Source organism: Carcharhinus amblyrhynchos, chromosome 1 (genome assembly GCF_965287045.1).
Source record: "Carcharhinus amblyrhynchos chromosome 1, sCarAmb.v2.hapA, whole genome shotgun sequence".
In the NCBI taxonomy this organism is placed as follows: domain Eukaryota; kingdom Metazoa; phylum Chordata; class Chondrichthyes; order Carcharhiniformes; family Carcharhinidae; genus Carcharhinus; species Carcharhinus amblyrhynchos.
In genome coordinates this window covers 17252751-17277157 of record NC_137324.1, presented here as the reverse complement: position 1 = coordinate 17277157, position 24407 = coordinate 17252751, and the positions used below count along the sequence as shown (strand labels likewise).

Sequence of the window (24407 nt, the reverse complement as noted above, 5' to 3'; positions counted from 1 at the left end):
ATGGAGGTCAGTCACCAGTGGAGTGCCCCAGGGATCTGTTCTAGGACCCTTGCTGTTTGTCATTTTCATAAATGACCTAGATGAGGAAGTGGAGGGATGGGTTAGTAAGTTTGCCGATGACACGAAGGTCGGTGGTGTTGTGGATGGTCTGGAAGGATGTCAGAAGTTGCAGCAGGACATAAATAGGATGCAGGACTGGGCGGAGAAGTGGCAGATGGACTTCAACACGGATAAATGTGTGGCGGTCCATTTTGGCAGGACCAATGGGATGAACGAGTACACTATCAAGGCACTTAGCAGTGTTGAAGAGCAGAAGGATCTTGGGGTCCGGGTCCACAGGACTCTTAAATCAGTCTCGCAGGTGGAGGATGTGGTCAAGAAGGCGTATGGTGTACTGGCCTTCATTAATCGAGGGATTGAGTTTAGGAATCGGGAGGTAATGCTGCAACTTTATAAGACCCTTGTCAGGCCCCACTTGGAGTACTGTGCGCAGTTCTGGTCGCCTCACTATAGGAAGGACGTAGAAGCTATTGAAAGGGTACAGAGGAGATTTACAAGGATGTTGCCTGGATTGGGAGGCATGCCTTATGAAGATAGGTTGAGGGAGCTGGGACTCTTCTCCCTGGAGAGACGAAGGTTGGGAGGTGACCTGATAGAAGTTTATAAAATGTTGAGAGGAATAGATAGGGTGGATTCTCAGAGACTATTTCCCCGGGTTGAAATGGTCGCTACGAGAGGACACAGATTTAAGGTGCGGGGAGGCAAGTACAGAGGTGATGTTAGGGGTAAGTTTTTCACTGAGGCTGGTGAGTGAATGGAATCGGCTGCCGTCAGTGGTGGTGGAGGCGAACTCGTTGGGGTCTTTTAAAAGACTTCTGGATGAGTATATGGGATTTAATGGGATTGGGGCTTATAGATAGGTCTATGGATTGGTAGGTATTGATGTGATTGGCACAACTTGTGGGCCGAAGGTCCTGTTTGTGCTGTAGTGTTCTATGTTCTATGTTCTAATTTCTACTTGAGTGGTGAGTCTTTGGAATTCTTTACTCAAGGAAGCTGTAAAGGCTGAGATTTATAGATTTTTAACCAGGAGGGGAATTGAGAGTTACGGAAAGAAGGCAGGAAAGTGGATTAGTGAATGTTGGATCAACCATGATCTTGTGAAATGGTGAGCAGCTCGAAGGGCTGAATGACCTACTCCTGCTCCTATCTTGTTATGGTCTAACAACAGCAAAAAAAGTACAGCTTTTGTGTACGGTCCATTCGTTCCTCTGAATAGATGGAGATGGCACTGATACAAAGTTGAATTTCTTTTATAGAACAGGTCTTAAAATTAACATCACAGAAAGTAAAATAAACTGAAGGGAAAGAGATAACAAAAGCCAGTGCTGTACTGATTAAAGCAGCACTCAAAACAGACTCTGGACTGAAATAACTAAACATAGAACTGTGACGACAATATAAGTTAATTCTTATCTGTGTTGTTGAAACTGTTCAGAAATGCACTCTCTAGCTGTAAAAAACCACTTGCAGGTGCTGTTTATGAAGAACTTTGTTTTGGTTTCTGAGAAAACCTGTTTCCGCTAGCATTGTACTATCAAAGAATGCACTCAATTTTTCAAGCTAATGCCTGCTGCATTTTAAAATGTGGTCAAGTTAGCTTTAAAAGCTTAGCATTTAAATGTAATTGCATAGGCAGACATATCTTAAAATGAAGTCTTTGCATTAATGAGGCAAACAGAGCTAAGCCTACATAGGATCTCACTACTGTTTGCAAGATCTTGGTTGTCGCAACATAGTTACTATCCTTCGCAATGGAATAATCGCTGCACTCAATATAAATAATTCCATGGGGCGGCATGGCAGCACAGTGGTTAGCACTGCTGCGTCACAGCTCCAGGGCCCTGGGTTCAATTCCCGGCTTGGGTCACTGTCTGTGTGGAGTTTGCACGTTCTCCTCATGTCTGCGTGGGTTTCCTCTGGGTATGCTGGTTTCCTCCCATAGCCCAAAGATATGTGGGTTAGGTTGATTGGCCATGCTAAAGTTGCCCCTTAGTGTCCTGAGAAGCATAGTTTAGAGGGATTAGCAGATAAATATGTAAGGATAAGGGAGTGAGGCCTGGGTGGGATTGTGGTCGGTGCAGACTCGATGGGCTGAATGACCTCTTTCTGCACTGTAGGGTTTCTATGACTTCATTTGTTGTGAGTACTTAATACAGTTGTGGGAAAGAGCCACATAAATCATCAGCTACTACATCTGTGCAGGGAAGAGATGACAGAAGGATGATGCTGAGAATCGTGACCCAAAAACCAACTTGTGGGATTCCCCTTCAGATCTCAGCTAGAAGTGAATCCAGGCAGAGCTGTTTTTGTGTTGTAGTGGGCTGTTTCGAACCTTGTCATCAGAAACTGCCTTGTACTGTGTCTGGTATCTACAATTTTTTCTGGGTCCCTTGATCATGTCCAACCATCCCTCCATGTTGGCAAGTTGTGTTTTGAGGTTAAATATTCTGCATTCTTTATTTTAATTGCTTCTTCACCCCTGACCCATTGAGGAGCCTGCGTTATGATACTTCATGACGTTGCAAATTGTTTGCTACCAATGACAGGCCCTTTTTCTTTGAACTGTAGTCACTGTTGTAATGCACTATGTGGAGTGGAGCTGTCTTAATTGTGGACAGCTCAACTTGACAATTAAGTCGTAGAGGTTTACAGCTTGGAAACTTTGGCCTGGCTTGTCCATGCTGCCTTTTTTTTTTACTGCTAAGCTAGTCCCAATTGTCTGCGTTTGGCCCATATCCCTCTATACTTATCTTACCCAAGTAACTATCTGAATGCTTTTTAAAAGACAAAATTGTATCCGCCTCTATACTACCTCTGGCAGCTTGTTCTAAACACTGACCACCCTCTGTGGAAAAATTGCCCTTCTGGACACTTTTGTGTCTCTCCCTTCTCACCTTAAACCTATGCCCACTAGTTTTAGACCCCCCTACCTTTGGGAAAAGTTGTTCATTGTTTTATAGACCTCCCTGAGCCTTGTATGCATCAGGGGAAAAAGTCCCACTCTATCTGTCTCTCTATATAATCCAAACTATCAAGTCCCAATATATCTCAAACTAGCTAGTCCCAATAGCATCCTAGTAAATCTTTTCTGCACTCTTTCTAGTTTAGTAACATCCTTTTTATAATAGGGTACTAGAACTGTACACGGTATTCCAGGGTGGCCTTACTAATATCTTGTACAAGTTGAAGTTGTACAATATCAGCAAAATATCCCAACCCCTGTATTCAGTATTCTAACCAATGAAACCAAGCATGCTGAATGGCTTCTTCACCACCCTGTCCATCTGTGACTCTACTTTCAAAGAGCTATGAATCTGTATGCCTAGATCTTTGTTTTATAGCTCTCCTCAATGCCCTACCATTAACTGAGTAAGCCCTGTCCTGATTCCATCTAATAAAATGCATCACCCTGCATTTATCTAAATTAAACACTATTTGCCATTCATCCGTCCACTGGCTCAATTGACCAAGATTCTGTTGCAATCCTGGATAATCTTCTTCGCTGTCCACTATGCCACAAATTTTGGTGTCATCTGCAAACTTACTAACTATGCCTCCTAAATTCTAATCCAAATCATTAATATAAATGACAAATAACAGTGTACCCAGCACTGATCCTGGAGGCACACTGCTGGTCACAGGCTTGCAGTTTGAAAAACAACCATCTTTTGTCTTCTGTCATCTAGCCAATTTTGTATGCAATTGACTACCTCACCCTGGATCCCGTGAGATTTGAGCTTGTGCAATAACCTACCATGTGCTACCTTGTCAAAGGACTAGCTAAAGTCCAGGTACTGCCCTCATCTACCTTTTTGGTTTCCTCTTTAAAAATCTCTCAAGTTATGAGACATGATTTTCCACTCACAAAGGTATGTTGACTGCCCCTAATCAGACCTTGCTTCTCTAAATGCCTGCCGATCCTGTCTCTCAGAAAACCTTCTCACTTGCCTACTACAGATGTTAAGCTCACTGCCCTGTAGTTCCCAGGCTTTTCATTGTAGCCCTTCTTAAAGGCACAACATTTTGCCCTTCTCCAATCCTGAGGTACCTCACCTGTGGCTGTCAATGCTTCAAATATCTCTGCTAGGGTACCCACAATTCCCTCCTTAGCCTCCCACAATGTGCTGGAATATGCTTCATCAGGTCCTGGGAATTTATCGACCTTGATGCACTTTAAGACTTCCAGCACCTACTTCTCTGGAATAAGTAGACTCAAGACATTATTATTTATTTCCCCAAGTTCTGTAACATCCATGCTTTTCTCAACAGTAAATATCAATGAAAAATATTCATTTAGGATTTCGTCGTTTTTTTTTTGTCGATTTGCAGGTAGATGACATTGTTGATCCTTTATGTATTTGTGGAAGCTCTTTGGATTTTTTTTTGCCTTATCTGCCAAAACAATTTCGTGTCCCCTTTTTGCCCTCCTGACTTCTCTTTTAATTCTACTCCACTTTCTATGCTCTTAAAGGGATCCACTTGATCCCAGCTGCCTATGCATATCACGTGCCTTTCTCTTCTTGACCAATGCCTTAAAATCCCGGATCATCTAGGGTTCCCTACTTCTACCTGCCTTGCCCTTATGCTAAAAGGAACGTGGCAGATTAGAATATAAATTGAGAAAAGCTATGGACTAAGATGTTGTTGGTATGAGAAAGTACCAGTTCAACCGAGCCTATAAATTTGGTCAGAGCTGAGTCTTGCTCTCAAAGGAGAAAGCACTGAGTCTTGAGCACAACCAACTCTTTGTTGTCTATACCTGAAACCCAGAATCTGGTGAAATGGTGCAATGACAATGTCTCCCTCAAAGTTTGTGAAACAAAAGAGATAGCCAATGACTTCAGGAAACGTAGTGGAGAACATTCCCTTTTTTTCCATCGATGGTGATGAAGTGGAAATGATCAAGTACGTCAAGTTTCTAGGTGTTTAGATCACCAACAACTTGTCCTAGTTCCTCCATACTGACGCTACAGTTAAGAAAACCAGTCAATACTTCTACTTTCTCAGGACGTTAAAGAAATTCGACTTGTCTGCTACGAGACTCACCCATTTATACAAATGCACCATAGAAAGCATGTATCACAATTTGGTACGGCTCCTGTTTTGACCAAGACCACAAGAACTACAAAGGGTTGTGAATGTAGCCCAGTCCATCATGCAAACCAGCCTCCCATCCATTGACTCTGTCTACACGTTCTGTTGCTTTGGAAAAGCAGCCAGCATAACCAAGGACCCCACGCACCTTGGACATATACTCTTCCACCTTCTTCCGTTGGGGAAAGGATACGAATGTCTGAGATCATGTATCAACTGACTCGAGCACAGCTTCCCTGCTATCATCAGACGTTTGAATGGTCCTATCATATATTATGCTGATTCTCTGCACCCACCTGTATCTGCAACACTATATTCTGCATCCTCTCCTTTCCTTCCCTCCTATGTACTTTGAATGGTATGCTTTGTATAGCATGCAAGAAACAATACTTTTCACTGTATCCCAATATTGACAATAAATATTGTGACAATAAATCAGATTAAACCAGTGTGTTTTCTGTCTCTGAGCTGTCAGAGTTTTGCTTTCTGTCACAGATACTTTTGGGTTCGGTCATTGGCACAGATGGGAATGCTGTAATGAATGGATTAACAGTTTTATTTTAATAAGTGGCCAATAATGTAGAAATATCCACCAATCTGATCAAATTCAGAAGAAGCTGATCCTGGATTGGTGCCTAATGCCACTAGTTAAGTTTTGAGTTACATCATCCATGCTGTGAACTTTGTAAATGCTGATGCAAGTTTTGATACAGTAATGTGATTGAGTAAATGCTTGAGTGATTCCATTAACACTGAAATATCTATCCTTCAAGTTTATTCAGGATAATAAAAGCACAAAAGTATTTTTTAGCTCTTTTGTCATAAGTAGTTTAAGTTATAAAATTAGGTAAAGAAACCAGACATTTGATAGGATGCACTATAATGCAAGTCTCAGTGCTCAAATAAGTTATTTTCTTATTATTTCAATGGCACATTAATGCTGCTATTTCTTGTTGCAGTTTGCAGTATTGAAATAGTCAGAAACTTATCCCAATCCATTCATCACTCTGCAAGTCCCCTGTTAGAAATAATGTCTCCTCTACACTGGGGAGACTAAGTGCAGGCTGGGTAACCAGATTGTGAGGAACACCTTTTGCTCCATCCGCAAGCACGACCCCAACCTGCTGGTCGATTTCCTTCACTTTCTCCATGTCTGTCCTTGGCCTGCTGCAATGCTCCAGTAATGTCCAATGCAAACTGAAAGAACAATATCTCCCCCCCCCACCCCCTTTTGTGGTTAGTTGTTTATCAGCTCCCTAGCCCATCTCAACACAGTCCCACCCCTCTGCCACTTGGCCACCTGGCCATGGCTGTTCAGTTGCTCCGTTCAACACATTTTGCTATCCTACCTTCTGCCACTATTAGCACTCTTCATCCTTTTAATGTTGCAATTAACTGTCTCCTTTCTTATGCCTGTGACAAGTGACAGTATCTCCTTTACCCTGGCCTATCCCTGTCTTTTCTGCCCTTTTTGCAATTATATGATTCTGTATATTTTTATCTTCAGTTCTGTAACAGGGTTTTTTAGACTCCACCTTCACAGATGCTGCCTGACTGGTTGAGTTTATCTGGCATTTTCTATCTTTATTTCAGATTTCCATAATCTGTAGGATTTTGCTTTTATTTAAATCAGTTATCCAAGTGTCTCTACAGCAATCCATATTCGAAGTATTTCCTCATCTCTCTGGCTCCTATGATGCTAATTCGCAAATAATAGATCTCTATCCACATTCTCCGCTTTTCCATTCTTCCTGACTCCCAAAGAAAAAAGAGTATTTTCTTGCTGACACCGACAAACCCTTTTGTAAATTTATCATAGAAATCCCACAGTACTGAAAGAGGCCATTTCAACCATCAAGTCTGCACCGACTCCAATCCCACCCAGCCCACCCCTGTATCCCTACATATTTTACCCACTAATCCCTCTAATCTATGCATCTCAGGACACTAAGGGACTATTTTAACATGGCCAATCAACCTATCTTTGGACTGTGGGAGGAAACCCATGCAGACAGTAACCCAAGCCAGGAATTGAACCCAGGCCCCTGGAGCTGTGAAGCAGCAGTGCTAACCACGGTGCTACCGTGCTGTCCCAAATTTAAAACTCTTACATCTACTCAGTTATTTTCATTTTCTCCAGTGGGTATAATCCACATAACTCTGGTCTCTTCTGATAAGATACTGGTTGTGAACACCTCAAAGGGGAAGGCAGAATGGCTCAGTTGACAGTCTTCAATCACAAGTGCTCCATGAAGCAAGATATTAAAGTGTTTTGTGGACTGAATTTGTAATAGGCTCATTCTCACCTGAGATATTGTAAGTAGCATTTTCACAAGTGCTGGACAATAACCATCTCTCTCAACTTTCCATGGCATTGCCATTGCCAAATCCTCTACCAACAACATGGAGGTTGCCATTTGACTGGAAACTTGAATTATACGTACCACAGTATGGCTACAAGTGATAGAGGCTAGGAATTCTGTGGCAAGGGCGGCACAGTGGTTAGCATTGCTGCCTTACAGCGCCAGGGACCCAGGTTTGATTCCTGGCTTGGGTCACTGTCAGTGTGGAGTCCACATGTTCTCCCCGTGTCTGCGTGGGTTTCCTCTGGGTGCTCCGGCTTCCTCCCTTAGTCTAAAATGTGTGGGTTAGGTGCTAAATTGACCCTGTGTGTTGGGGACTAGTTAGGGTAAATGCATGAGGTTTACGGGGACAGAGCCTGGATGAGATTGTGGTCGGCGCAGACTTGATGGACCAAATGGCCCCCTCCTGCACTGTAGGATTCTATGAAGTAATGTTCCCCCTGACTCCCCAAAGCCTGTCCACAAGGCACAAATCAGGAGTGTGCTCGAATACTCTTCACTTGCCTGGATGAGTGCAGCTCCAGCAACACAAACTTGATACCATCCAGGACAAAGCCCACTTAATTGGCACCCCATTCACAAACATTCAGTACTCCATCCTCAAAACACAGTAGCAGTAGTGTGTACCATCTACAAGTTACCCTGCAGAAACTTGCCAAAGCTCCTTGGACAGTGTGTTCCAAACCCACAATACTACCATCTGAAAGGCCAAGAGCTGCAGATATCTGGAAACACTGGCACCTTGAAAGTCCCCTCATCCTGACTTGGAAAAAACCCTTGACTCCCTTCCTCACAATACTGTTGGTGTACCAACACTGCATAGATTGCAGTGGTTCAAGAAGTCAGTTCACCTCCCCTTTCTGGGGACAGTTTGGAATGCACAATAAGCACTTGCCTTGCAATAAAAACATGACGACACCACATGCACTGCAGCCATTCAAGGGGGTTAGTCAGTACCTTGAGGGAAACCAGGAATGGGCTGAGTCAGCAATGTCCAGATCTGATGAACAATTTTTTTGATAAACATCATGAGTTTCAAAAGTGACCCCAGCTGAATGGGTGGCACAGTGGTTGGCACCGCTGACTCACAGCGCCAGGGATCCAGGTTCAATTCATGGCTTGGTCACTGTCTGTATGGAGTCTGCACGTTCTCCCATGTCCGCGTGGGTTTCCTCTGGGTGCTCCAGTTTCCTCCCATAGTCTGAAGAACGTGCTGGTTAGGTGTGTTGGCCATTATTAAATTCTCCCTCAGTGTACCTGAACAGGTACCGGAGTGTGGTGACTACAGGATTTTCACAGCAACTTTATTGCAGTGTTAATGGAAGCCTACTTGTGGCACAAATAAACTATAAGCTTTTAAACTTCAAAACTGAGGCAGGCTCAGCATTTGGGATCTTATGGTCTACATAAGTGAACTACAAAAATATTGTGAAATTTAATACGAGCCATCTAATAAGAAACAACTCACTTGTAAAATACTTGCAAGGTTCTTCATTAAAACCCATAAATATTGAAGGCGTTACCAATTGCTTGTGATACCAGGCTTTTAATTAAGATGCATAGTTTCAGTATTGACTCTGAATAAGCAATTCCAATCAGAGTTGCAGTGACTGCGGCATGTTTTAAGATGAAATGATTCAGTGCCTTGTGATGAGCTTGTCTCTGTCTTTCTATGCTTTTTTAACTTATTGTCTTGCAGCAATATATGTTCACATCTGGGATTGCTTCTGTGATGTCTTGAAGTGCTTAGCATTAGTTTGCTTAGAGATCTCTTGCTGTCCAAGGCCCCTCTGTCATGGGTCTAACATCAGGAGACCTTTCGAGTAATTTTTGGTCAGTTGGGGAAGGTTTGTGATTTTTTTTTTTGTTTCCTGCTGTTTGCCATCCAGGACAAAGCAACCTGCTTGATCAGCGTCATATACACTAGCTTAAACATTTTAATCCCTGCCTCTTCCCACCCCCAACATGTGTCACTCTCCTGTGACAATAAATAATGTTGGGGCATCATTACTGTTGGTTAAAATGTAAAGACTTGGATGGGAAGAGGTCTACAATGCACAGTTTCCAGGAAAACGTCCTGCATGGTGCAATGTACTTGGGGTTAGGAGATTGGGTGGCAGAAGCATGTGCTGCAGTTGGCTCACAGGTTAGAATAGTTGGTTTTAACACCATTGCCATAAGGTTCAGGGTTTTTTATTAATTCATAGTATATGGGGATCATTCACAAGGCCACTATTTACCCCTGAGAATGCAATCGAATGGCTTATTCGGCCATACCGGAGGAGAATGATGAGTTGGTCACGTTGCCGTGGGTCTGGAGACTTTTATAGGCCAGATGGGGTAATGATGGCAGATTTTCTTCCCTCAAGGATTTTTTTTAATGTTTGCAGTAATCATCAAGCCAGGCATTAGCTTCTGCAGGAGACTTACCATTGACCAGAAACTCAGCTGGACTCACCAGACAAACACAGTGGCTAAAGGAGCAGGTCAGAGGCTAGGAATACTGCGGCCAGTAACTCACCACCTGATCCCCAAAGCCCATCCACCAGCTGCAAAGCACAAGTCAGAAGTGTGATGGAATACTTCCCTCTTGCCTGGATGAGTGTAGCTCCAACAACACTCAAGAAGCTTGACACTATCCGGGACAAAGCAGCCCACTTGATTAACACCGTATCTACACTCCCTCCACCACCAGTGCTCAGTAGCAGCAGCATGTACTATCTACAGCAGTGTGTCTATCAGCATGCTGCGGTGCAGAGGGACCTAAAGGTACTTGTGCACGAATCGCAAAAACCCAGTCTGCAGGTGCAGCAGGTGATCAAGAAGGCGAATGGAATGTTGGCCTTAATAGTGAGGGGGTTAGAATATAAAAGCAGGGATGTCTTGCTGCAACTGTACAGGGTACTGGTGAGGCTGCAGCTGGAGTACTGTGTGCAGTTTTGGTCACCGCACTTGCGGAAGGATATATTGGCCTCGGAGGGAGTGCAGAGAAGGTTCACTAGGCTGATACCGGAGATGAGGGGGTTAGCCTATGAAGAGAGACTGAATAGACTGGGTCTGTACTTGTTGGAGTTTAGAAGGCTAAGGGGGGATCTTATAGAGACATATAAGATAATGAAGGGGCTAGATAGGGTAGAGGTAAAGAGATTCTTCCCGCTTAGAAAGGATGGCAGGACTAGAGGGCACAGCCTCAAAATAAGGGGGGGGGGGCAGTTTAGAACGGAGTTGAGGAGGAACTTCTTCACTCAAAGGATGGCGAATCTCTGGAATTCTCTGCCTGTTGAAGTGGTGGAGGCTACCTCGCTGAATATATTTAAGTCACGGATAGATAGTTTTCTGATAGACAAGGGAATTAAGGGTTATGGGGAGAAAGCGGGAAAGTGGAACTGAGCCACTTTGAATCAGCCATGATCTTATTAAATGGCGGGGCAGGCTCGAAGGGCTAGATGGCCTACTCCTGCTCCTATTTCTTATGTTCTTACAAGATTCACCACAGCAATTCACGAAAGATCCTTAGATAGCATCTTTCAAACGCATGACCACTTCCATCTAGAAGGACAAGGCATACCTGGGAACATCACCACCCATAAGTTCCCTTTCAAGCGACTCACCATCCTGACTTGGAAATATATCGATGTTCTGCTGCAATCACTGGGTCAAAATCCTGGAATTCTCTCCCTAATGGCATTGTGGGGCCACCCACAGAAAATGGACTGCAGCGATTCAAGAAGGCAGCTAACTACCACCTTCTCAAGGCAACTAGGGATGGGCAATAAATGTTGGCCTGCCAGCAATGCCAATTTCCCATGAATTAATTAAAAAAAAAATAAATGGAGCTCTCTGAGTCACCCACTGAAGTTGGTCAGGGTCAGGCCTTCAGTGATGAGTCATTGATTGGGGTGCACCACAGCTGCAGTCTGTTTTCCCTACAAGGCCAAATTGTACCAATTTGCTACACAAATGCCTTGTGGAAACAATTGAGGAAGAACATTAGTAAACCAGGTACGTTTTTAAGACACACTGATAGTTTCATGGCCACCATTGCTGCGATGACCTTTCCACTCCAGATTTATTTAATTAAACTAGAGAAATGTCATTGAAGATAGTTGGGTATAGGGCACTACCCTTAAGTATTCTGCAGTCAGGCTCTGGAACTGACATGATTGTCTCCTTTGTGCTAGTGAGTGTTCCCCACCCTCAATTCCCATTGACTTCCAATCTTATTGGGGCTTCTTGATGCCATGCTTGGCCAGATGGTATTGGGGGAAATCATTGTCCCTTCATCTCTTGTTGTTCAGCTCTTTCATTCATAATTGGACCAAGTCTGTAATAGGATCCTGGTAGGACCAAACAAAGCACTGACAAGCACTTGGCTATCAGTGCTATTGCACAGTAATAATCTTAACAACCTCTTTCATTATTTTAAGAACACAAGAACATAAGAAATAGGAGCAGGAGTAGGCCATCTGGCCCTTCGAGCCTGCCCCGCCATTCAATAAGATCATGGCTGATCTGTCGTGGCTCAGTTCCACATTCCCGCCCTCTCCCCATAACCCTTAATCCCCTCTCTTATCAAAAACCCATCAACCCGCGCCTTAAAAATATTTAGTGAGATAGCCTCCACCACTTCAACGGGCAGAGAATTCCAGAGATTCACCACCCTTTGAGTGAAGAAGTTCCCCCTCAACTCCGTTCTAAACCGCCCCCCCCTTTATCTTGAGGCTGTGCCCCCTAGTCCAACTGTCCTTTCTGAGCGGGAAGAGTCTCTCCACCTCTATCCTATCCATCTCATTCATCATCTTATACGTCTCAATGAGATCTCCCCTCATTCTTCTAAACTCTAACGAGTACAAGCCTAGTTTATTCATTTGTTGATGATTTGAGTGTACTCTAATAGAAACATAAAATCTAGAGCCAAGAGTAGGCTGTTCGAGCCTGCTTCGTCATTCGTTTTGATCATGGCTGATCATATTTAATATTCTGATTTTTTCCGCCCGCAGCACCCCCCCCCCCTCCAAATATCCTTTGATCCCATCAGCCTCAAGAGCTATATCTAATTTCTTCTTGAAATTAGACAACATTTTAGCCTCAACTATGTTCTGTGGTAGTGAATTTCACACATTCGCCACTCTCTGGGTGAAGAAATTTCTCCTCACCTTAGTTCAAAAAAAGTTTATCCCTTATCATCAAACTATGTCTCCTTATTCTGGACTCCCCATCATTGGGAACATTCTTTCTGAATCCACCCTGTCTAGCCCTGTTATAATTTTATATGTTTCTATGAGATCCTCACTTACTCTTCTAAACTCCAGTGAATATAATCCTAACTGACTTAGTCTCTCCTCATATGACACAGCTGCCTTCCCAGGAATCAGCCCAGTAAACCTTTTCTGTACTCCCTCTATAGTGAGGACACCCATCCTCAGATAAGGGCACCAAAACTGTACACAATGTTCCAGATACGGCCTCACCAACGGCTTCTACATTTGCAGCAAAACAACTTAAATCTTCTCGCTATGAAGGCCTACGTACGTTTGCTGCCTTTACTGCCTCTGTACCTGCTCACTGACTTTTGGCGACTGATGCATGAGGACACCAAGGTCTTGTTGAGTATCCACCTCTCCCAATTTACATCCATTCAAGTAATAATTTGTCTTCCTATTACTGCTATCAAAGTGGATAGCCTCACATTTATCCACATTATACTGCATCTGCCATGTATATTCCCACACACTCAGCAATTGTTGGGCAGATGCCAGTATTGTACCTGTACTATAACAGCTAAATAAATCAAGTGACTGCTAGGTTAATCATTGACTGTTGTACCTAATAAATGCAGATATGCTGAATGGTGGGTGGATCAAAGCTATGATGTGTAATTCTACTATTGGTGGTTGTGTTCATGTTCAAGTTAAAGAGTTGAGCTCACACTTGTTTTGTTATCTTAAAGAAAATTGACATTTCTTGGCAACCTTGCCATGCTTTCATGTGGTATTGCATGTGACTGTCTGTAAACAGTACTTGGGAGTGTTGACTCTGTTTTGCATTCATTGGATTTTCGCAAAGCCATTATATTCTGATATCCTAGTGCTGAGGTGAGTTGGTAGCTTGAAGGTTACTGCCCCACTTACCTAACTCTCAGACTTTATCTGTTCAGACCTATCGAGAGTACCCTTACCTGTCTTTGCAAAGGACATTCAGTTTCATAAATCCTCCTTGGCTGCTTGGAGGTGCAATGATTGTGTTTTCAGTTTTGTTTGGTGTGACTGTGGTCAGGAGCGGAGTTGAATAAGATGGGGAGTTAAACATAGAAACGTAGAAGATAGGAACAGGAGGAGACCATTTGGCGCTTCGAGTCTGCTCCGCCATTCATTACAATCATGGCTGATCATCCAACTCAAATGCCTGATCCTACTTTTTCCCCATAATCTTTGATCCCATTTGCCCCAAGTGTTATATCCAGCTGTCTCTTGAATACGTTCAATGTTTTGGCATCAACTACTTTCTGTGGTAATGAATTCTACAGGCTCGCCACTCTTTGTGTGAAGAAATGGTCTACCTTGAATCCCCTGGTTCTCGACTCCTCCATTAGGAATATCTCCCTGCATCTATCCTGTCTAGTCCTGTTAAAATTTTATGTCTCGATGAGATCCTCCCTTATTTGTCTGAACTCCAGCAAAAACAATCCTAACCTCCTTGTATGTCCAGTCACACCATCCCCAGAATCAGCCTGGTAAACCTTTGCTGCACTCCCTTTAGAGCAAGAACGCCCTTCTTCAGAAAAGAAGACCAAAACTGCGCACAATACTCTCGGTGTGGCCTCACCAAGGCCCTGTATAAGTGCAACAACTGATCCCTGCTCCTGTACTCAACCTCTTAAATCTGGAGCTTTCACAATTAGTCATGTTGCACTTGGCCACACAGTAACACTGCTCTGCTCAGCAAACTAAATTGTCAAGTGAATATGAATTTTAACTGGCTTCTTATCACTGTCCCTCAATGTTCTGTTGACTCACAACTGTATGCATAATAGCTTAAAATGCTTGAATCCACATACCGTTGCTTTTCTTATAATTTTCGTGTCTGATTTGCTTGTACTTTAAAATTTCAACCTTCATTTCTAATTTTGCCTTCATTCACCACCAAAGTTGGTGATCCTGACCAGATGGCTCCACAGCAGGTGACTATCCTTGTGGGCCAGTTGGGATGGTAACTGTGCTTGACCATGAGTTCATCCCCATTGAGCCAGGGATGTTACAGACTTCTATAGAGCCATTACCGTTGTCCCAATGTGCTTCACAGGGAATGTCATTAAACAGAATTTGACAGTGAGCCACACTGACCAAAAGCTTTGTCGACGTGACAGGTTTTAAAGAATGCTGTAAAGGAGGAAGGAGGAATGGGGTAGGAATTTCAGAGCTTGGGAGCCCATAACCAGTAGCAGTGGAAGTCCCTGGTGATAGTAATCTATAAGCCCCCATAGTACTTCCACGGTACAATGCAGTGTGAACCAGGAAATACTGGGGGCTTGTAAAAAAAAAAGTGTAACATTAATCATGGGTGATTTTCATATGTATGTACGCTGGATTAATCAAATTGGCAAGGGTGTTCTCAAGGGAGAATTTATAGAGGGTATTAGAGATTGTTTCTTGGAACAATATATTGTTGAAACAGCCAGGGAGATAGATATTTTGGATTTGAGAGTTGTGTAATGAGATGGGATGAATTAATGATCTTGTAGTAAAGGATCCTCTAGGGTCTTTGCATGCTTAATTTCAAATTCAGTTTGAAGGTGATAAATTGGAATCACAAACTATTTTTCTGGTGTTAAACCAAGGTAATTACATAGGTATGAGGACAGATTTGGCCCTGGACTGGGCAGAAAGACTAAAAAGTAGACAGTTGATAATAGTGGTAGATATTCAATTCTTCCCAACTAAAATATATTCTAGAGAGGGGGGAAATGTATCTGTGGCTAAATCTGTGGAGGTTAAAGATAACATAAAGGCAAAAACTAAGGCATACCATATTACAAAGATTAGAGGCAGGCTGAAGGATTGACCAACAGAGGGTTACTAAAAAAAAGTAATAAAGAAAATAAAGTTAAATTATGAAAGAAACCGAGTACAACACATAAAAACAGACTGCAGAAGGTTCTATAAGTATATAATAAGGAAGAGAGTAGCTAAAATTAATGTTACTCCCTTAGAGGATGGGACTGGAGAGTTGTTGATGGGAACACAAATGGCAGACACAATCAATATTTTCCTTCTGCTTTCATGGTGGAGGAGACTAGAATTATCTCAAAACTAACAGGTATTGCAGCAATTGTTTAAAAAGGAGGAACTTGAAACAATCGCCATTGTAAAGGAAAATGTACTAAGCAAGCTATTGAAATTAAAGGCAGACAAGTTCCCAGGGCATGATGGCCTACATCCTAGAGACTTATAGGAAATGGAGGCACTGGTTATAATATTCCAAAATTCCTTGCACTCTGGAAAGGTTCCAGTACATTGGGAAAGGCCAATGTAATGCTTCTGTTCAAAAACTGTTTATAATCTATAATAATGACTTGGATGCAGGGGTAGAGTCTACTACATCTAAAATTGGAGATAACACTAAAATAGGTGGAAAATCAGTTACATTGGAGAAATTGCAAATGGATATGTTAGATGAGGGAGCCAAAATTTGCAATTTAACATGGATAAGTGTGAGGTTATCCATTTTTGGTCAGAGAAATAGGAACACAACTTAATTTCTAAATGGAGAGAAACTCCGAAGTACTTTGGTGCAGAGGGATCTGGGTGACCTCATGCACAAATTGCAGAAAGTTAGTATGCAGGTATAGCAGTTAATAAGGAGGGAAAATGGAACTTTGCCTCATGGAATAGGGCTGTAGTCTCCAAGTAGTTGATAACTGGCAATGGATAGATCCTGGTGTCTCTGTCATTGACTCCCGAACTGCTGCTGAAAGTGTGAATGGAACTCTGGCTGACGATGACGAGCGAATCAGCTCATTGCCTGCTGAATCGCAGGCACCGAAATATGGACTAAGCTGGCTGAAGTCAAAATGATGAGCGAGGACCTCAAAGGACAAAATCCTACCATTTCCACCAAGAATGGGAAAGTGAATGTCAAAAGCAAGGTATTGACAATAGAGCCTCAAATAAAAGAGATAATCTGAAACAGCATCACAAGACAATGCATGCAAAATTTCCCTTTAATCAGCACCATTCAGATAAAGAAAGTTGGGGAATTAAAGGGAATGTTGCAAGCTCAACAGTTGCACTCATTTCAAAACCTGTGGCTTAAAACAAGGAGAGCAAAGAGGCATCTTTTCTCATTGGCTGTCTGCTGGCAAAATGTAAGTTATCAAGGAGGCTATGAAGGTTTCTGCCAACACCTCCAAAGACTTTGAAAATAAAGATGAAATTATGATAGGCACCAAGAGCATGCTGCTTGGCGCTTTACCAGTAGCAAGAAAGATGGAATCGTTTCCCGAAGATGTCTCAGAGCAAATACACCAAGACTTATCAAACTGTGAATGTTTTTCACTGCAGTTTGAGTCAGTAGTCATGACGGATATGGCCCACTGAATGCCATGCAAACGAAACCAAAGATGCAACAACAGAGGATGTCCTCCATCTTTTGCCACTGAGAGGAAAGAGGCAAGGATGTCTACATCAAATTGAAAAGGATGTGACACAAAAATATTCTGATCAAACTAGTTCAATCACAACTGATGGTGCACTGTCAATGCTGGGCATCAATGCTTTGTTGTCCTTTGCAATTATGATCCTGAATTCCCTCCTTTGTCAATTACCACTGTTATCCACCAACAAGCAGCTCCCTGAAATTGTCACCTTTCTTAAATTTAGGGTGTATAGTGAACTGTCAGATAATGCACAGTTACTAGACTTATGGACATAATTGCAAAACCGAATGAGCTGAACCATGAACTGCAGGATTTAAAGTTTATTTATTAGTGTCAAGTAGTGTATTTATTAGTGTCAAGTAGGCTTAGTTAGCACTGCAATGAAATTACTGTGGAAATCCCCTAGTCACCACACTCTGGTGCCTGTTCGATTACACTGAAGGAGAATTTAGCATGGCCAATGTACCTAACCAGGCCATTTGGACTGTGGGAGAAAACCGGAGCACCCGGAGGAAACCCACGCAGACATAGGGAGAATGAACACACTCTGCACAGATGGTGACCCAAACCAGGAATCAATCCCGGGTCCCTGGGGCTGAGGCAGCAGCGCTAACCACTGTGGGACAGATGTCACATGATCAGTGCAATGAATGTGTTCAAGTTGAAATGGGACCTGTATTCCTTGCAGTTAAAGAACAAAATTCCTGAGTACTTCCCAAATCTGGAAAAAAATCCAACAGCAGGTCAGACAAAAGGGTTCCATCCAAAGAAATTCTGTGATCAACTGAACACATTGGAAAAGAACAATTTCAGGAATTCGGCCAGATAGAACAAATCATTGTTCTTTTCTCTCAAATTCTTTTCAAGTGGATATTGGCGAACTTGCAGTAAAATTTCAGCAAGCGTGTGAACAAAACTGTAGACTTCACATGGAAATAATCACCTTGCAAATGACAGCTGAAAGCTAGGTCAGGAAATAAAGACTTGCGAGAAGTACTCTTCTGACATCTGGGCACTCAATATGAAGGCCTACTTTGGTTCCACACACCTCTTTGAGGTGACCTTTGATGCTAAGTGATCTTGTGCTTAAAAAGATTGAAGACCACTGGAAAAAAGTAGGGAAGTGCTGTTGTATAGGCCATTGGTGATATTGCATCTGGAGTATCGTGCACCCTTTTAGTCTGCTTACTTGAGAACAGATGTTAATGCAATTAGAAGCGGTTCAGAGAAGGTTCACTAAATTGATTCCAAGGATGAAGAATTTGCCTTATGAAGAGCGTTTGAGCAGTTTAGCCTGAGACTTGAGTTTTGAAGAATGAGAGGAAATCTAATTGAATTGCTAAAAGAGATTTGACGGGTAGATGTAGAGTGGATATTTCCTCTTGGACATTTTAGAATGAGAGGCCATAGTTTTTGGCCAAGGGGTGGCAGATTTAAAATAAGAGTTACTTCACTCAAAGGTTCGTGAATCTGTGGAATTCTCTACCCCAGAGTTCAGCGGACACTGGAATACTAAACAAATTTGAGGAGGTGGATAGGTTTTAAATTAGTAGGGGATGAAGGAACGGGCAAGAAGGTGGAGATGAGGCCAAGCTGAGATCAAGACCAGGCTCGAATTGTCTGTCCTTGCTCCTAGTTATGAATCAGTAAAATTGAGGTGCTGATATTTAGGGGGTTGCAGGGTGGAGTTGGGGAGTGGTAAGGCCAAAGATGAGTTTTAAAATTCTGTGTCCCCTGGGACGTGGATTCCAGTTCTGATAGGAAATTGAACCCATCCTAACATGTTGTGGTTCTGCAATTTATTGAAGATCCTGTAATAAAAACTCCTTAGCTGTTCTTCAGCTAAACTGAAGTAGAATTTCTAATATTGAAGTGGCCGCTTTTCTTTTCATCAAATAGCTCGTTCCTGAAGCATTGATTATCTCCTTTTAGCTAGTTTCTGAAGCATTGATTTTTTTTTTCTCTCTCCAATTCCTGGTATATGGTCCTGTGGGTGTAGATCGCCCTCTGCTGTAATGTCCAAGGAGCTGTTTGTGCTCATTGATTGTGAATGTTCGTCTGGTCTGCAATCACAAGGGTCTCACAACTGAGCCTGATACTTTTCTAATGGCTGTACATGTGTATTTCAGCAGCAGTTACTGACTGAAGGGCAGTCAGTCTGAAATTTTAGCTAGAGGTTTTATATTTCCATCTCTAACCCAGGTGTGTTCAGGGCAATTGGAGCAGCACTGCTAAATGCCAGGTAAGATTAAAGTAAAACAACACCCAAGTGCCCAGTGACGAGACTGCACTTAGGGCCATTGGGTTCTGAGCCTCCATGACTTTGGCCACATCATTCATGATGTGGAGATGCTGGCGTTGGACTGGGCTAAACACAGAAAGAAGTCTCACAACACCAAGTTAAAGTCCAACAAGTTTATTTGGTGTGTTCTCCACTCAACTGACGAAGGATTAGAGGCCCGAAAGCTAGTGGCTTTTGCTACCAAATAAACTTGTTGGACTTTAACCTGGTGTTGTGAGACTTCTTACCTTGGCTCCTATTCCCAGAGGAGCTGGCTCATCCTTCCCTAGAAGTGTAGCGTTGGATGAATATAAACTCAGGTGGAGGGATTCAGGGAGATGGAGGAGGCCAGCCTTTGCCCCTCCCTAATTGCCTTTGAGAGGGTTGAGTTGAAAAGGGGTCACATTGGAAAATAGTTTGTGAATCAGTGCCACAGCTCTTTACTTGGCATGCCCATAATTCAACAAGGTCATGCTCTACTGATTGTAATGCTGTGGTCACTTCAGTAACTGTAGACGATACATTAATCCAGACATAGAATCCTTACAGTGCAGAAGGAGACCATTTGGCTACTGAGTATACGTCTGTCCTCCAACAGAACATCTTGATTTTGTTTATTATTATCACCTGTATTACTATATTATTAGTATATTATTTATTGTGCCATACACAGAAGGGAAGGAGAGGGTGCAGAATATGTAGAGAAAGATCAAAATACAAGGTAGGTCCATTCAAAAGTCTGATGGCAGCAGGGAAAAAGCTGATCTTAAGCTAGTTCGTATGGGCCCTCGGACTTCTGTATCTTTTTCCTGACGGAAGAAGGTGGAAGATAGTATGTCCAAGTGCATTGGATCCTTGATTATGCTGGCTGTGGAAGTGTAGACAGAGTCAAAGGACTGGAGGCTGGTTTGCTGATGGACTGGGCTCCATTCACAACCCTTTAGCTTCTTGTTGTCTTGGTCGGAGCAGGAGCCATACCCAGTCCTTGTCAGCACGGTGGCAGAGACCCGGGTTCAATTCCTGGCTTGGGGTAACTGTCTGTATGGAGTCCGCACGTTCTCCCGTATCTGTGTGGGTTTCCCCCGGGTGCTCCAGTTTCCCCTCTGTCTGAAAGATGTGCTGGTTAGGTGGTTTGGCCTTGCTAAATTCTCCCTTGGTGTACCCGGACAGGTGGTGGAATGAGGTGACTAGGGGATTTTCACAGTAACTCATTGCAGTGCTACTGTAAACCTACTTGAGACACTAGTAAATAACTAAACTAAAAACTGAATTTGGTCCCTGGCACTGTAAGGCAGCAGTGCTAATCACCATGCCAAAGGTAAAGAAAAACTCATGTTTCTTACCCACTTGAAGCCTAATAATTCCAGCTATTCAAGGTGGCTGGGAACTGTTGTATTTCACTACAGATCATTAAAAAGTGTTCTAATTTCATGATTTCTTGTCACAAAAAGACTTCAGACCCTTCAGCCTTTAGCCAGGCTCACCTTCGGTCACCTTCAGTTGAAAATTTAATTGGATGTTGGCCTCAACTGTGGTTGTTTGTGAACTGGGGCCTGCAGTTAGGCTTGCTTTGTCAGCTTGCAGTCAGTCCTTCTGTATTTAATTTCACATTGTTTGAAAAACCTTTGAAAATTACCATAGAACTTGCTGGGGCTGTAACCATTTGTGCATCTTTACATCTGTTGCATTCAGTTCTGAAAGACTGCCTTTCTTTTTGCTCTCTCAAACACTGGCAGCTCTCCAGCTCCTTGCTGAAGAGAGACTGTGCAGAATGGCAGTGTGTTGTCAAGCTAAGCTGATCCTTGCCAGCATGGGTCACAAGATGGTGAGCAGGAGAGGCAGCCTTCCACCCTTCTGGTGAAAGAAGTCAAAGAGTTGCATTCATATAGTGCCTGCACCATCTTGGGGCTGCCCAAAAGTGCTCCAATGCCAATAGAGAGACACAGGACAGTGTTAAGGTCTTTGCAGCTACCTGACTGCTGATTTTGGTTAAGATGAGGAATTCAACGAGGAATCTGTGTCGCTGGGAATGGCATCTTTTTATCACTTTAATGATTATTAGGCAGCAGGTGATGAGGCTCATATCTCCTACGGGTATTCGTTTAGCTGATCTTTTGTGAGTAATGAGATCTAGAGAATGCCACCTGCAAAAATTCCTTCCTGGATGTTTGTCCTGCTCGTGCTGAGCTTAATCTCTGCTGCCCTCTGGCATTCTGTGAAACATTGACAGACTTCAGTGAAGAGGGAATAGCTGTTTGAATGAAATGCCACTTTGAAGCCTTCCTTCTGGTATGAGTCATACTAGCAGATTAGCTGGTGAGGTAATGGTCTTTGCAGAGATGGTGTTGGTGGGGGTGGGGGGGGAGGTGCAACTGGATGATGTCACCTTGTTTCACACTGCACCTTCAGCAATACTACCTGCCATGAGAGCTCAGATCTGATTATGGATTACTAAGGATTTGTCATTCGTACATTTCAATGCTGATCTCTTCATTTCCTTGTAACTGAAACTTTTAAGATTCCAGCTGATGGCAGCGGTATAAAATATTTTTGCTGTGCTCAGCTTTAAGTTCAGTCCTTTGTCTTTGGGACAGATGCAATGCAGTATCTATCACTGCACACTGATGTAATTTTTTTGAAGCCTCCCTGCACAAAACTGCAGCCACAAGAGAATCCTTTGCAGGAATAGAAAAAAGTTCATAAAACTTTTCTTCTTAAAATGTGTAGACACAGGTGCAGAAATCATATTGGTTAGGAGGTCATATCCTGAGAAATATACTGTCATACATGTCAATTTGTTCTTCAGTTTGAATGTATTTTAGCTCTTGTGACACTACACAGATTAGAAATGCATTTATATCTGATAGCCATAAAAGATTTTATGCTGTTAATTGCCCAGTATAGAGACAAATAGAAGAGGAAGTGAGATAAGCACACAAGGGAGAAAGGAATTGATTGATGGATGTTTTAGTGGTATTCAGTGACGAAGGAACTGGGAAGTAGAAACACTGAGCTGAATGACCTGTCCCAGTGCTTTAAACTTGAATGAAATCCGAATCCTGGGAATAATGAGTGTGGAAGAGGGAGGGACAGCTTATGACTGCACTTCCATTGGAATCCTTGGGGATTGTTGGAATCTGATGCTGCAAAGAAGTTGGAGAGAATGGCATTGCTTATTTATTAGTTGGTCAAACAATGATGAGACAGAATACAGGAATGATACAGAAAACCTGCTGAACTGGTGCAGCAACAATAATCTCTCCCTTAATGTCAACATAGAACATAGAACACTACAGCACAAACAGGCCCTTCGGCCCACAAGTTGCGCCGATCACATCACCTACCAACCTACAGACCTATCTATAACCCTCAATCTCATTAAACCCCATATACTCATCCAGAAGTCTTTTAAAAGACCCCAGCGAGTTCGCCTCCACCACCACTGACGGCAGCCAATTCCATTCACTCACCACCCTCTGAGTGAAAAACTTACCCCTAACATCACTTCTGAACCTCCCTCCCCGCACCTTAAATCTGTGTCCTCTCGTAGCGACCATTTCAAACCGGGGAAATAGCCTCTGAGAGTCCACCCTATCTATTCCTCTCAACATTTTGTAAACTTCTATCAGGTCGCCTCTCAACCTTCGTCTCTCCTTCGTCAACAAAACGAAGGAAATAGTCATTGACTTCAGGAAGCGTAAATGAGAACATGCCCCTGTCTACATCAATGGGGACAAAGTAGAAAGGGTCGAGAGCTTCAAGTTTCATGAATGTAGCCCAATCCATGTGCAAACCAGCCTCCTATCCATTGACTCTGTCTATACTTCCTGCTGGGTTAAAGTTCGAGAATTCCCCAACGGCACTGCAGGTGTGCCTTCGTGGGCTGGCTACCTATAGGAAAGCGGCCTGCTACCATTATCTTGAAAGCAATTAGGGATGGGCAATAAATGCTGGCCTAACCGGTTATGTCCACGTCCTGTAAAGAATGAAAAGGAGTTTCTGTTGAGCTTTTTGAGAGGGATGTGGAAGGTGGAGGCACTATATATTTTAATGTACTTCTATTTATTGTTCGCAGCTCTTTGGTTCTGATTTGTTTAAAGAAGTTTCTTTGAGTGGCTCCAGGCTGATAGACTTCAGTTACGTGGATACACGGCGACACGGTGGCACAATGGTTAGCATTGCTGCCTCACAGTGTCAAGGACCTGAGTTCAATTCTGGCCTTGGGTCACACTGTGCCCAGCCTGCACATTCTCCCCATGTCTGCATGGGTTTTCAGTTTCCTCCTACAGTCCGCAAGATGTGCTGGTTAGGTTGATTGGCCATGGTAAATTGCCTGTTGGTGTTAGAAGGGTGAGCAGGGTAAATAAGTGGGGTTATGGGGACAAGGCCTGAGTTGGTGATCGGTGCAGATTGTGGTTGGTGCAGACTCAATGGGCCAAATGGCTTCCTTCCGCACAGTCAGGATTCTGTTCTGTGATAGTGAAACTGAGGTTGTTCCCCTTGGAGGAAAAAAAGTTAAGTGGAGATTTGTTGGCTGTGCTCAAAATCATGAGGGGTTTAGTTAGAATAGACCAAAAGTAACTGTTCCTGTTGGTGGAAAGATCATGAATGAGAGACAGATTGAGGGTGAATAGCAATAGAACCAAAGACAACAGGAAGAAAAAATGTATTTGACTCTGTGTGTGGAATGGTCTGCCTGTGTGTATGGTGGAGGTTGTTGCTTTTTAAAAGGGAATAGCGTGAGGAGCTGGAGAGAGAATTTGCCGGATTGGTGAGGGAGTGGGGTGGACGGAGTTGATGTTGCTTGAGCCAAATGGTCTCCTTTTTGTTCGTGACCATCTGTGATTCTATTGTGATTTATATCATCTTATGTTATTGATCAACGTCCATAAAATTAATGTGTTGCAACTTGAGTGCTTTATATGTGTACACGGGGTCTTCGTGGCTCTGC

At 43.0% G+C, this 24407-nt stretch overlaps 1 protein-coding gene across 1 annotated transcript in view; it reads left to right on the top strand.

The window, feature by feature from the left end:
- eif2ak3 (eukaryotic translation initiation factor 2-alpha kinase 3) overlaps nucleotides 1-24407 on the top strand; it is a 94469-nt gene that overhangs the window by 14485 nt on the left and 55577 nt on the right. The gene's annotated exons all lie outside the window — the stretch shown is intronic.